Source organism: Saccostrea cucullata, unplaced genomic scaffold (genome assembly GCF_032062105.1).
Source record: "Saccostrea cucullata isolate Sc308-1 unplaced genomic scaffold, CSIRO_AGI_Scuc_v1 ctg2899, whole genome shotgun sequence".
NCBI lineage: Eukaryota > Metazoa > Mollusca > Bivalvia > Ostreida > Ostreidae > Saccostrea > Saccostrea cuccullata.
Window position 1 is genome coordinate 12,215 of NW_026934351.1, and position 16,222 is coordinate 28,436.

The 16,222-nt window shown below is 34.6% G+C and overlaps 2 pseudogenes; one reads left to right on the forward strand and one right to left on the reverse strand.

The window, feature by feature from the left end:
* The first annotated feature begins 6,242 nt into the window (after positions 1-6,242).
* Positions 6,243-7,081, forward strand: LOC134240567 (uncharacterized; annotated as a pseudogene).
* Positions 7,082-8,153: 1,072 nt separating this feature from the next.
* Positions 8,154-9,783, reverse strand: LOC134240568 (putative deoxyribonuclease TATDN2; annotated as a pseudogene).
* Between the last annotated feature and the right edge of the window lie 6,439 nt (positions 9,784-16,222).

The window sequence follows — 16,222 nt, forward strand, 5'->3', positions numbered from 1 at the left end:
GCAACTCCTTATTATTACATTTATTGTAAATAGGTATCTCCATATATGACGAATATGTAAACTTGCATTGGAGACAGTTCAGTTCCATAGATTGGTATGTCTATCTGTATATATATTTTTATGATTTGTAAAGAAATATCAAAGAAAGGTAACTCTTCACAAGACTGTAAAGCGTAATAGTGTCATAAGAGTTAACTCCCCTATATCGTGTGTAAAGTATATTTCTTATGTGTTATCATAGTGAATGATGATAATATTAATTGTAAAGGGAAGACAGATAATATGTTATATTTTATAATCGGAATGTTTAATTGAAATACTATTTTGTACATATTTTTATGACGCAATTTGTATATTGCTGGACTTCCTTATTTATTCCATTATCCATTATTCCAATATTCCATATCAGCTAAAGAGGTCATCATAATAAACGTGTAAAACTTCCATCATATTGCCGGGAATACCCGCTACACATACCAATAAACAGCAAGAGATAATGGCTCAACCACCTCCTTTTCAAGCTACAATTCATCCTATGAACCCATCCCGCTTTTCTGGTGAAATTCCGGTAGAGTCAGTTTTGAGCTTAGTTTGGTATTTCTAGTCCATATACAGTAGTAGTGACACTAAAGTGTCATGTCATATTTCAATATAATATACAAGGCCACCAATTCCCCCCAAATGCACCCATAAAATATTCTAGCAATAAAAGTACCTATAATATGCATTCAAACCTCAGGTTTCTCTATTTTTTCCCGGTACTTTATTCGAAACTATCCTCTGCCACCTCAGTAGCATTCATTTCTGTGGGAATACCGATGGGGTCTATAACAGACATCTCAGTAGGAATGCTCGAAGTGTCGACGTGGTCAGTAGCATGAATCTCAGTGGGATTGCTCGTGAGAATGTTCGAGGTGTTCAAACATGAAAGTACAAGAGAATGATCATAAATAATCTAGAACCACTCGTTACAATTTATGCTTCGATAATCTCATTATAATTTTTTTTTCACGAATTTACATCGTATGGTTTGGTGTTGAGCTCGACTAGCGATTAATGTTAATTTGTTCCTACATTGGCTCGGGTCAAGATTTCGCAACTTTTGCTAAAGATCGTGTCTATTATTAAGATGAAATCGCAGGAAGATGAAAATTATCTTTGAAAAAAGAAAAATATCCTTCTACACAATTTATACAATATGTTCAAATGCAATGTTTCCTGCTTTTTTCTCGTGTGAAAATTAGCGACATCAATCAACCAAACCTGTAAGAGATTTATTAGGACCCGACACTCCAAACCACACATGCATTCTTGTTGTTTTTTTTCCAAAGGAGAAAGGGTAAAGCTTGTCTCCATGATCTAAAATAAAAATTATATCTGAGATTAAACACACAGACACCCATCACATACGGAGAAATTCGAAATACATGTATATGTACATGCAAAAAAATAATAAACAGAGAAGTAAATTATTAAAGTATATGAAAAAAAAATTGCATACTATGGAATCATTTTTAATTTCTACCTCATACATGGGGTTTTCTGTAACTTTAAGGAGTTTGATTTTTGCATTCTCTTAAAGTTTTTGGCTATGTTCCTTTTTGAAAGGAGAAACAACTGTCACTTCTCAATGATTGCTTGCGAAAAGTTTTTCACTGTTTTCCCTGTCGCTGAGAACTTTGATTTGATGGTACGTGGTTCAGCTGCTTCTAAAATATAGGCCTTTAGGTTCTGAAAATAAAATTTTATAATAGAAGTTATTTGGTTCAATTTCTTTACATGTAGATACATGCTAAAACATTCTTGAAAAAGAAGTGAGGAAATTCTCCAAACTCGGGGGGGGGGGTAACATCGGGTTATGTTGAGAAAAAAATTGAGTTGGGGATGTCAATCCCCCCTACCCAACCCAAACCTGATGCTACATGCCTGATTGATATGGGTTTACTTTAAAATTATTTGAGCTGTCATAGTGACTTTCTCTCATAAACTAGAATTATTATGAGCGAGCTCATAAAAGGATATCAACCCTCCTGGCATAACATAAAATGATTTTTCTATTACAAAAAAGGTCCAAATATTAATTTAAAAGCTTTTTAACGTTTTGCTACTGCTGATTTACATACCCAAATGACTATGACATATACTCAAGTTATAGGTAGTAGAACCTTTGTGTATAACACAAACTTCCAATTTCTCTTCATTCGAAGTTAAATATGTAAATGTTTCAAACTCATAAATAGAACACTTTTACTGCAGTGACCTTGAAAAAGCTATGGCGTTGAGTCAAGGTCAAACGTGTCCAAATGAATTTTTGGTCAAGGTCATGACAAACCCACAGCTCAAATAATAATCCCCGAGATGAAACTTCAAGTCTTTTCATTTGAATATTACAGAATGGGCAAAGATTGCACTATTCTTCTACCAATGACCTTGAACTTGTTCAAATGACCTTGGGTCAAGTTTTGTACACATCTCAAAATCATAAGCAATTTTAATATCAAGTCTGAACTTTCAGTGGCGCTTCATTGAAATGTAATGGCCAAGTCAAAATTTTACATACATATGGATATGTGACAAGGTGATTCTATAACCCCCCCTTTTATTTCCAAGTTTCGTTTGAGGAATATAAATTCCTTTTGAAATTTAATGTGCATTTATTTATCAACAATAGTAAAATTATGAGTTTGCTTTGATCAGACCGATATGACCAATATAATGGACATTACATGTATTCAATTTACCCCCACCCCTTCAAAAAAGCTTATAAATGCCAGATTGTCACACATTTTAACCATTTGTAACTTTTTTCTACTAAAGTTGCCTGTAAATTTTATTGTATAGATATGACATAGAGATAACCCTAACAAGATCTCAGCATTCATTTTTCCAGCTGTGGTAATAGATTTTGTGTATATGGTGATAAACATATGCAATTCTTTTCAAAATTAATAAGCATTGACGCCATGTTCTTTTCCCGTTGTCATGGCAACAATATCACCACAGAAATTTTGTTTTTCCTATTTTTTAAGAATAATGTAATTCCATCTTTCAACAAATAAAGTAACCAAAATACCTTATCTTATCACGTTCAGAAAACATATTCATAGAAAAATGTCTAAAAATCATTGATTTTCATCAGGATTTATGAGCCCGTTCCTAAGAAAATGAATTTCCTTGGATACCAGTCCCTTCATACGTTCAAAAAATTTTTTAATTAGGGGCCCGCAAGGACTTGCGGGTGCCCTCTAGTAATCACTCTGTCTGTCCGTCTGTCATTCTTCCGTCCACAAATTTTCTGTTTTTTCCTAATAACTTTTTTGTGGTTGCCCAATTAAGATCAAATTTGGTATGGTAGTTCAATTGGCAAAAAGACATAATTTGATGCTAAGTTTGTTTCTCTATGTCCCCTGGTTTGGTGCTGGGGTAGATTCCTTAACTTTATATAAGAATGCAATGGCAAAGAGAGATAACTGCTGAAGATGTTCCCATTGTAAACTGAATGCTGCTATGAGTCCCTTGCGATTAATTAGCTTTCCTCCTGAAGAAAATCCAGAGCATTATCTTTATCTGTCACATTGAGATGAATAACCACCTCTGTCTGCAAATGAAGTTTGTTTTGAAGTTAAATCAATTTGGAATGTTATGAACACTCTGAAATGTTGATTTAAATATAAATGTTTATACTTTATTTTTGTTAAAATAGTTATGATTTCATAGAATTCTAAAAACAAGAAATAGATTAAAGAATATATATTTTTTATTTCGATAAAAAATTATTTTCATATTTTACTTTTTTTCCTTTTATGTAAATTCAAGAATATTATTAATTTTTAAGGTAGTTGTATAAAAACCCCATTCTATCATTAATACTGAAAAAGTTCTTATTGCAACTTTTGAAGAAAATGATGAGAGAGGTATAATTAATCCCTTGGGATTAATTATCAGCCTGCTGCGGAAAATTTAGTAGGCTTTTTTTAATCTGTCAATTTAAGATTAATGAAAACCTTTGTCTGCAACTGCTGTTTGTTTGAAGTTAATGATATTTGCATTCATTGAAGGCTGGCATTTTATATTAGATAAGCTTCATTATTGTTTAAATATATATTCAATGTTAAGTTGTTCTTTACTGCCTAATGTAAATACAAGGATATTATTTACAGGTTTTTGAATATTCAGGAATTATCTTGAAATTTTAAGAATACAGTTGCTGTTGTTATTCTTCGTACATTTTTTAATCATTCCATAAGTTGCACCCTTATAATTCTATCCCACGGCGGGGCCCTTGCTGACAGCTGGTCAGTTTTCTAGTTGTGTTATAGCTTTAGGTAGGACAAAATATCTTATATAACGAAAGCTTTTGAAAAAATAAAATTTTGACTTTCCATTCAATGCTCGATGCTTGCTGATTTTGACTCTTAAGAATTCATTATAAAAAATTAATGTCTATTACTTTTGATAGCAGCAACTTTGTCTTCATCACGAGCTTTCCTCACATCTCCCTCCTTTGGTTGTGTAAGCCCCTGTCCCCTTGAGATAGCAATCTCTTGAATACTGAATACCCCCTGGTAATAGATTATAACGCAGGGTATATTCCGGTTTGTTCGATTTCTTCGCTGACCTCACTGCATGCTGCAGGGCCTCCGATTTTATAAAAACTCCTGGGTGTGTTCTTACTAAGATTACCATTCCGTCATTCTATAAATGAAAAACGTGTTCTGACACATGAGTGTGAAAAACAAAAATAAATTTTGATTGCTTTATACTTTTTAGCTCACCTGAGCCAAAGACTCAAATGAGCTTTTCTGATCAAAATTTGTCCGTTGTCTGTTGTCGTTAACTTTTCTCATTTTGGACTTCTTCTCAAGAACCACTTGGCCAATTTCAATCAAACTTCGCACAAAGTATCCTTAGGTGAAGGGGATTCAAGTTTGTTCAAATGAAGGGCCACGCCCTCTACCAAGGGGAGATAATTATGAATTAGTGAAAAATTAATGGAATTTTCAAAAAATCTTCATCTCCAGAACCACTGGACCAGGAACGATGAAACTCATGTGGAAGCACCCTCATATAGCGTAGATTCAAGTTTTTTTTTTTTCAAATTATGACCCCCGGGGGTAGGGTGGGGCCACAATGGCCGATCAAGGTTTTACATAGGAGTATATAGGGAAAATCTGTAAAAATCTTCATCTCAAGAACCACTGGGCCAGGAAAGACGAAACTCGTGTGGAAGCATCCTCATATAGTGTAGATTCAAGTTTGTTCAAATCATGACCCCAGGGTAGGGTGGGACCACAATGGCCGATCAAAGTTTTACATAGGAATATATAGGAAAAATCTTTCTAAAGATCATCTTCTCAAGTGCTTCAAAGCAATGATTCGTGATAGTATAGGAAGAAAATGTTTTTTAATCTTTTTATCAAGAACAGCAAAATCATATGCTAATTTAACATGAAGGCATTCTTAAGTAGTATTTAATTCCCCCCTCCCCCCTCTTAAGTAAACTTTTAAGTTATGATCTGATTTTTGTTTTTTCTTAGACGATTTGCTCAGGTGGGCGATGTGGCCCATGGGCCTCTTGTTAATAATGTAATAGAATAAAACAACGCTTGTTTATTAAACAATTAAACAGCACCAAGCAATGGGGAGGATTTTTTTGACAGTTAAAATTAAGAGCATGATTATTCTGAAACAGACAGACAGAAGATACACTATTTTAATTTATGACCTACCTGGGGATGAAATATCCTGATCAGTCTTCCTTGAAATATCTAAAGATGTATCTGGTGGCCTGCTTGTTTATCGTCTAAATAAAAGAAAAAAAAAATAAATTACAGACATATATTTACAAATATCAAATACTGAATGTTTATCACACAGATACATTATTTTTTTTTTACTTTTTCCTTTTTAATAATTATCTCACCTCAATAGATACTCCAGGTGATGAAATTATGTAAGCTCTCCGCATTCCTCTCAAGACATGCAAAACTTCCGCAGAAGGAACTACATATAAAATAAGAAAGTTTATTGGCAAAATAATATAGTGATCCCTCTAGGAAACAGAAGACTTCTCATTATTATAGATTTCATCAAGAGACAAGTATTTTGATAAGAAAGACTTTGTCTACAATTCTCCTTCTGTTATCCTCTTTGCTGGTCCCCATGCTTTTTCTGTACAAACTCCATCATGGAAGTGCTGTGAGAGGCATTGATGTATGAGTGAAAAGGCTTTGTGAAGGACAATGACGGCGAAGTGGAATATAGCAGTGGTTGTGTGGAAGATTGCTCTTGTGGCAGTGTGGATGGCATTGGTGGTTGATTTGGTTGCATCTGTTGCTGTTTTGAGGGCATCGGTAAAAACATCTGACAGTGTTGTTTCCAGTTTCCTGAAGATGGCTTCATTGCTACATGACACCTGTGATTCCTACTGAATGGGAGATGGGGAACGGTGCCTGCGGAATTCAAATTTTGTATGCCTGTATGCAGGTGCACTTGGGCATAGAAAATACAAACTATGACTTTGGCGATATATTGACTATATTGCTGTCAAACTCAACCCAAGAGAAAGTTTTGAGTAAAAGTGGAATATAGGTCAGAATTTGATGGGAGGAGTAGACCAAAATACATAATGATAATTGTGTGGAACTCTAAATCAAAAAGATAAAAACTCAGCTCAATACACAGGGCGCTAAGTCGTTTAATTCAGCCAAGGTAGTGACAATGTCTACGCAAGTTATTGATACTATGAAGCAAAAACTTATGCAAGTAAAACAGTGAAGGCTGGAAGGAAAAGACCGGAGGTGGGCAAATCCATTGATATTACCCGAATTGCCTAGTGTTAAAGACCCATCTTCAAAGCTTGATCATCAGTGGATGGGGATGCAAAAGAAAATTGCTTCAAAATCACTACAGTGAAGCATGTATACTGGTTTGCATTGTTAAAAATTAGTATCTTTCATGTAATTCCATGTTTTTTATGCTTAACTTCTGCAAGTTCCTTGGTTTTGACACCCTATACCAGGAAAAAAATTGAGGACTAAATGAATTATTTTGGTCCAAATTGTTAAATTCTGTCAATTTTTCTTAATATTCATGAAATTTGTTTACATATCACAATGTGTTATTTCAGTAAATTTAATGTATTAAATAAGCATTAACATCGAACGAAAGGTTCTGAAAAGCATGAAATGATAGGTCAGCAACAACTTTGAAGAAGTTTTCTTTGTGTAGAAGTTTAACAAAGCGAGGGAAAAATCACTTGAAAATTTGTCAGATTAATGTTTAGTGAAGTCTCTAAAATTGAGATCAGCAGCTTCCATGAATATTTTGTCTTACGTCTTCCAAAAGGACCCCACCATCTGGCTGTGTCGGGCCACTGTCTCCTGTGTCAGATTGCCCCCAGCATCTTTCAGAGAATCTGATGGAAGATTGAAATGTATATTGCTAATACAATTTTTTTTAATTTTGCAAATGTACTTTTGAATTCTTTGTTGACGATATCTGCCTCCATATTACGTCCAGGTCCACCGGTAAGGTTGACAATCCTGTTCTATATACTGTCCATCCTCAGTCGCTCTGGTAACCAACCCTCAATACCTTTTCATTAATAAAACGTTTTAAAAGAAAATATTATTTATTAACAATTTACTAGAAAGTGGTAAGAATGTTGGTTCCCAAGATACCTGCGAGCAATCGATGGGTTAAAACTACATATTTTGGATGATGCCTATTATGGAATTGCACCAAATCCATCTAGTATCTCGTGATAATCCGGGATAATTTTAAGTGGACTATTACAGACCACTGTTACGATATATATAACCCTACCCTACATTTTGATGGTAAACGGTCGAACACTGTACAATTCTAGCCACAGGCACTTGAAAGCTCCCTTTCTATTCTTTCTTAATTCTTAAATCCGGAGTAGACGCACCTTTTAAAAATGGAAAGGGGGTCCAGGCCCCAAGTCCCTGTGATTCTCGCATTTGAAAAAAAATTAAAATTTCCTCAACACATTAGAATTGCTAGGATACAAGGAATTTTTTAAGGTTTCGTATTTTGCCATTAACTTTTTAAGACATGGAAGCTGAAATAGAACAACTAAATTTGTACATTTAGAAACATGGTGAACAGTCCATCAGCGAGAAAAGAAATCAAAGTTCATAGATGCGTGCCGCGTTCCTTCTATTCGCACGCAGCACCTCCCGCAAAGGAACTTCCTTTAAACGCGCGACTTCCTCCGCAATCTGGATGATTACCTTCGGTCCACCAGCAAGATAGGGACTATCCGTCTCCAGCACAATACGGTCCAGATTAAGGAACCGGACGACATCCTGTAGGCTCCTGTCCAAAAAAAACCTTGGTTGAAATACCAAATACCACAGAAGGTAGCCTCTCCAACCACTCCCTGGCCTCGCCAACTGACCCGGAGAAACAGTGTCGGTGGAATATGTGGCCTTCCATATCCAACATCCCTATAGGAAGCAGCACATGTCTGGCGGCCTCACCTGTCCCTGCATCCCTACAATGAAATATAACCGGCTTCTTTGTCTCCCTTACCAAGACCAATAATTCCGAAAGCAGTTCTGTCTGGCTCTGAAGTACAGCTTCCTTACATTTTGATTTGGAGCATAGCTGAGGGCAATTGCAGGTGGTGGTCAAGTCGATTCCTATTTCTCCAACGGCCACGCACTCGGGCAAGGACACAAGCCTCCCAAGCTCAGATATGATATCTGGGGTAATTTGGCCAGCAAGGTGGGGTAGGATTCCAAATGACAGCCGTATCTGTTGGTGGCTACTGGTCTGGCTTCTCCACAGAGGCCAGTGCTTTGGAAATACATAGTTTTTCACGGCATATAGCAGGCGGAAATGACGGAGACTATCTGGAAAAGAAAAAATATCACTGCAATCAGAGATTATGCCCCTTGCAAACAGCTGATCCAGATGGAAATGAGAGTCAACAATGAGATTGTCCGTGTTCGAATAAGCACTCAAGTCCCATGACTGCCTCCAAGTCCGAAATGCGTGGTGTTTCTCTGGGGGAAACTGTCGCAAGAAGGTGCAGATAATCTGCCAATGAATGAGACAGATTACATGATTGGGCGGCGAAGCCTCAAACCTGAAGGGAACGTGACCGCTGTAATTATCCGCATAGAAAGACATATGCCTGAGCTCCGCATCTGTAAATCCTCCAGCAGCTGGGTACAATTGACGCTCAACGACGAATTTCAATAACTGTTCCAAAGTTGCGACTCCCACCAAATCTCCCAGGTGAGCTAAAGTGAGCTCATTTTCGTTTATATAGTAAATAAAAAAGTATTATTTTCTAATGGATTGGACTGATCATTGTCAAAAAGCTTAAATGAAAATTGTTTAATACTCACGGTGTAGATATTTTTTACTTTATGTTTTCCATTAAATGCTGAGAGATATTAAGAAAATAGAAAATCACACACTATAATTCAATAAATCTCAAATTGAAAAAAAAAATTGAAATTAAAAACCTTTATATAAAAGAAAAAAAACTTCAGGAAAGAGATGAGAATGTCATTAGAATCAATTATGTTGAAGATACAAATAAACTACATAAAAATAAGTGTCAAAGAAAAAAAAATCAACAGTGGTTTAAAATAAACCAAAAAAGCATACAGAAAGAAAAAAAAATCCGAGTAGTATCTCCAAACGGCCTCCTCAGACAGCCCAGATGTTAAGACTTTTCTTGTGGGTACGACATTTCTTCATTACAGGATTAAAACTAAAGAAGCCGCACTCCCTTTGACACATCGCGGCACACTCGGACAATGAATGAAAATTATGTTTCCTTAAAAGTTCATAGTCTGTTTTCTTATCATTAAATTCAAGTTTCGCTTTATATTTTTGAGAAATAATGGTAGCTTTAGAAAAAGCTAAGAAGCCGACAATTAAACTGATAACCCACTGATTGCTCATTTTTTGTTGCGCAGCGTTCTTGTGAACCTGTGAAATTCTGCTAAATGGTCTTTCAACAGCCAAATATATGTATCGTACCTTAATCAATGTCTGAAAAGTGATTGGCTAACTGTTACGTATTCTATATTTCACTGGTGTTTAGGTATCGATTTTATTGAAGTTGATATGAATTGTCATGAATTGTCATAAACGTTTATTTAGAAGTTGCAATTTAAAATATAGCAATGAAAGGTGTTCTGTTTTTAATTTAGTTAATGCCTGTTATGTTATGATGTTGTACAGTGTTTTTATTAGCTATCATTAAAATATGGAATTTTGATATATATTGTCCTTCATTAACTCATCAGTAAAGTAAAAATTATCTGACTCTAAGACATTATTAAGAATTTATTGATTTATTTCAACTTTGATACATTAGCCTCTAAATGTTAATGTCACACTATAAATCATCATTATTATATTTACTTTTGAATCTTAGAGATATACGTACAAACGATTTATTAAATCGTACAAACGATTTAAAAAAAAATTCTACATTGTTAAAATGGCACTAATACGCCGTCGTATTTAAGCGCCTAAAAACTCTTCTTTTTTTTTTTTAAATGAAAAGTACTTACGACAGATGTTCAAAATAAAGAATCGTAATGACGTCGCACAGGCACCTGACGTTACTTATTTTTCTTTTAATAAAAAAAATATACACATACCTAATAATAAACAAGGTCCCCTTTGGCGATTTCTCGGATTGTTGAAGCAGTAGATCGAGTTTGACGAGGGATTTTTAATATTTGCAAGTGTGATGCGCACTTCTGGTTGCACTGTCCGTAAGTTTAGACCTCGAAAGACTGGCCACAGAAAGAATATGGTTGCAGAGAATTAATTTGACGGAGTTTCAGACGAAAATACAAGTTGATGTGACAGACCTAGAAAAATTCAAGATGGCGCCGTTGGGGACCTTGTTTATTATTAGGTATTTGAATTTCTTTAAGGAAACGGATTAATTTAAGTTGTAAAACTTGTTTCCGAATCCTGTTTGCATTATCTACTGTGTATATATGATGTCTAATTTAATTGACATAAAGTTTAACCTTTGCTGAATAGCGAAGGTTGCATATGAATCGCACACTCATTATTTTAATTACAAAGGCAATGGTAGTGATCTTTGAGCCTGTAGAAAAAATGCTTTATCTGCACATAGAAACAAACATACTTGATTCAAACAGCAAGACATTTCAGTGTGATACAATCATAATGGCCTAACAATTTGTATATAAACATGATAAATGTCAGATAACATTGGACTTTATCATGAACTATATTTTATTACAGGGTCATTGTATCAAACACAAAATTTACGAATCTTGACTTTTAGAGTGCTATTGAAAGATTTGATAAGGGAACATATTTCCAGTAGCTAGCCTCGTTTTAGAAGCTTGGAAGAAGCATTCTCTTAAAAAGTGGATCTTAAAGCCTTCAGTTAACAAGTCGGGTGTAAACTTAAATCCTTCAATAAACAAGTCAGGTGTAATCTTAAATCTTTCAGTAAACAAGTCGGGTGTAAACTCAAATCCTTCAATGAACAAGTCGGGTGTAAACTTAAATCCTTCAATAAAAAAGTCGGTTGTAATCTTAAAGCCTTCAGTAAACAAGTCGGGTATTATCTTAAAGCCCCACTTAACAAGTCGGGTGTTTTCTTTAAGCCTTCACTAAACACATCGGGTGTAATCTTAAAGGATTCAATAAAGAAGTCAGTCGTAATCTTAAATCCTTCAGTAAACAAATCGTGTGTAATCTTAAAGGATTCACTAAACAAGTCGAGTGTTATAATCTTTAACCAGATGATGAAAAAAAAATTAAGCTATTGTCTTTATAATAATGTAAAATCAAATATTTTTGAGGTTTGAGAAAAATATATTCGTTTATGGGGACTTGATTTCGTGGTTAAAGAATTGTTTATTACAAATATATTTCTAAATTTGATATTATGATAGACATAAATTCGTGGGTCTTTTTTTCATTCCTTAGTGAAGTAGCACATCGCGCTATTAATCATGGGCAAATCAATGTGAAAAAAAATTAAAATTGTTGAAAAGGGAATGAGCTCAATGGCATTTAGTATTACTTGCATGATGAAAATTGATGTGAAGTGTTTCTTTCTCTGAAACTTAATGTGTGAACGACATTAAAACTTGTTTTCTTTCTTTTTATAGTTTTACACTAATTTTCTGCTTTTATTGTTTCAAGAAGGATATGAAGATAACGAAGGAAGAACAAAAGAATTCTATTCTAGAGTTCGTAGAGAAGATGCAGGCAAAATTTGAGAAATCGGGAAAGGGAAAAGGAGTAGGAAAGGTTAGTATGCTATGGAGGTGGCACTGTAGAAGTCAGAAAAAATGCTCAAGTTTAGCTAGTGTGTAGTTCTTGCAAACTATGTACTCGTATATAAAGCAGATCCAGTACCGACCGGCAATGAGTAAAGTTATGAAAACTGCAATTATTTCAAACTACGTACATAAAACAGATCCAGTCTTGATAACAATGAGCAAAGTTATAAAAAAAACCTCCCTATTCTAAGCAATATCGAAAAGACACAATACCTTCCAAAATGTATTTCTTGATACATATGGTAAAACAAATGCAGACGTTTTGGCCTGGAAGACCTCAGTGGTGCTTGCGATTTGAGACTCTGTATGTGTCTCTTTGTATGGCAAATTTTTACCAAAAGTGGCTTGTAAACCAATATGTCTTAAGATGGAAATTTTTTTTTGAAAACTTTTTATCAAAGATATGAAATTGATGAAGGAATAATTGTCTTCTCTGCCTCAATGATCCCCAAAAATATAGTTGCAAAATAAAGCAGGGGAGTTTTGAAATATAAATCTGAATATTTTTTGTGGGTCGTCAACATAGGTAATTGGGACCAGAAAATCCATTTAAATGCGAGTCTGACAGGTTGTTGACTTGATAACTTTCTGAGATGCGATTCAGTAAACGGATGATTCATCCACAGGTTTATCATTCCCATGGCAGAATCGCCAACAAATGAAGCATCATGCGAGTAGGCGGTCTAATTCTCGGATTAGACATACTGTGCAACAATATATTCAAGTAGTGGTTTGAATTAGATGTGGATACTCAAAAAATCCAAAGAACTTGGGATAAATTGAAATCACAAGATTTCACTTTTTATAACACGACTTTATACACAGCCATTCCCCACGATATATTAAAGTATAGTGTTTTATATAATTGGCAACTGCTTTCCTTTTTCAACAATATATTCAAGTAGTGGTGGAATCAGATGTGGATACTCAAAAATCCCAAAGAACTTTGGATAAATTGAAATCACAAGATTTCACTTTTTATAACACGATTTTCAACTTTATACACAGCCATTCCCCACAATATATTAAAGTACAGTTTTTTATATCATTGACAACTGCTTTTCTTTTTCAATTAAAAAAACCTCTTAAATTTACTTACCTGGTCATTGGTCATTTGCCAAATTGTTTTGTTAAAATACATTCTGAATGCACACACAAGTACTCTGAAGTTGACTTAAAATAGATGCTTGAGTTTCTGACTGACAATATCTGAAAGGTTAATGGAGAAAAGTTTTTCCAATGCAATCAATTGGAATCCCAATGGGTAATAATTGCGCTATTCCGTTATTAGCAGACATATTTTTTTAATCATATGAAGCAGAGTTTTTGCAAAATCTTATGCGTCTATTCGACATTTAGATATATCGACGTTTACAATTCTGTAGCCAAGGCTCTGTTGCCTGCAATTTTGTTTTCAATGATTTTTTTCTTGGATTCTTGACTGTAGTTTTGGATTATCTTTTTCATTTTCTTGTTGAATTTATATCGATTTCAAAGATGTGCTTCTGTTGATGGCCAAGATTCTGTAAAGGAATATGCAGATACAGTTGAAATATGTGAAATCCCCAAGGATAATCCAGAATCTAAACTTGACAAAGAAAAATTTAGAGATGACATCAGTTGCAGAATTATTGACAAAATCTACTGCAGTCCAAACACAAAAGAGGTACTGAATGTGTCTGTTGACCATACTGCTGATAGCAGTCAATATTGCATCTGTAAACTTGATGTTGGAGGAACAATGGTATACTGTAATAAACTAACAATGGAAACTGTGAAAAAGGTGTTTCATTATTAATTATGAATTGATGAGAATGATGTTATTGTCTTCAAAGAAAAGGCTGTGGAAAGAATACAACAGCTGATAAATCAGAAGTATTATAAAGGAGTATTCAGAGAGACTAATCTTGAGGGGGTTGAATAATATGGCAAGACATGATGCGATCAAGGGGAATTATGGTCCAAGGATGATTTCACATTGGAAATTCGATATCTTCGAATTTTAAGAGAAGGATCACTCATGTTCTTTATATTGGGCACAGACTTCTTGCCAATGTGACTGGTTCAGCATCAGAACAATTACAGCATCGCGAAAGTACTGTTAATGAAAATTGGGAAAAGTAAAAACAGTCCAAAAGATGCAATATAAGGAAAATAGTAGTGATGCTTGGGGTCAGCTAACATTTCCTTCTCGAGACTGAACCTGAAGACAAGTAGATTATCGTTTAATGATTTCTTTATCAAGTGGACTGAGGGATATCTTCTGAGAAATATAGAATCATTGTCATTGGCAGAAGTTCTGGTAGAACACTTTTTTTCTGTTGATAAGTGTACCTGAAATAATACACAGTGACCAAGGCAGGCATTATGAGAGTCGAATTTTCAAAGACATGTGTGATCGACTTGGTATTACAAAGACTCGAACAAAGGTTTTCCATCTTAAGTCAGATCGAGTGGTGGAGATAATAAACAAACCTTAGCCACCATGTTAAACGCACATGTCTCTGACTATCAACAAGATCGGGATTAAATATTTAAAATAGTCCTGTGTTTGCAGCTACAATGTATGCAGGCAGATGCCCAGTTTTTTTATTTTTATTCCATCCCTCTGTTGTAACTTGGACGTTTAGGCATATAACAACTCTGTTAAGAGAAGAATTGATATCAGACAGACAGGAACACACTGGAAAGGAATGCATACTCTGCATTTCTGAGGTACCTCAGAGTAGTTGCCAGTGAGTTATTTTTTTAATTCATTTAAATTTAAGTTAGATATTAAAAAAGGCTGTAATCTTCATCTTTACTTCTCGCAGGTAAGTCTAGGCTTAATTTGGATGTTTCTAAGCAAATGAGCTAAAAAAAATCCATAAGTTGTATATTTTATGTACAGAGAAAGTTCAGATTGATTTTCTAATACATACTTAGTAAATACAGTATAGATGGTTTTCCACACTACTCCGTCATTATACCCATGAGTCTTAGCGCGTCGGCCATTTTGTAGGGCAAGCGAAGCGAGTAAATAACGGTAAAATCTAATTATAATGTCTAAACGCAGTGTGAAATCGTCACTGTTGTCGGATGTAAGTGTGAAAGCTCTTATCGGGACAATTTAGATACCATGTTATTCATATTTCATCTGTCCACAGTAACGTCAAATATCTTTGTTAAAATTCACTTCCGGTTGCAGGATTTCCTGCCCTCAAAATGAGAAATTATCATAGCTAGATCTCGTTAACGGTAAGAGATTAAGACACCAAACTTATAGGAGTGATAGATCTTGATAAGTAGGCAAATCCGTTTGGGTTAACATTGTCCGCCATTACTTCCGGTTGTCACAGGAAGTGAACAAATAAATGAAGAATTTCAACTTTTTTATGGAATCTTTCTTAGTAATATTTTAGAGCATCTTATTTGTAGTTTTGAAATATGTCGGTCCCACTGGAAACAAAAACGACAATTTCCGGTTATGAGGGAAAAACTGCATAAAGAACTATATGCGGTATATTGCATATGTTTGCCCCCACAAAAGTCAAATTTTGAAAACTTCCTGAAATGTGCTGAATTCAATAAATTGTACGAGAAATATAAGTTAACAGAAAATATTATAGTTCCAGAGCAGTGTATTCACAATTTCTGTTTTTATGACGTCACAAACTAGTCCGATTTTATATCCTTTTTCAGAAAGAGGACAAAATGGACAAAATTTCAACAATTTAAGCTTTAAAATTTATAGAGCGCATGTGTGTTCAGGAACAATATTGACATATTTCATTGATATTATCATTCTACACATTATATCAAAATATTTATCCTGAACACACATGCGCTCGGTGACTTTTATTTAAAATATCGACGAAATATGTACATTTTTCTGCAAAATTCATAAAAAA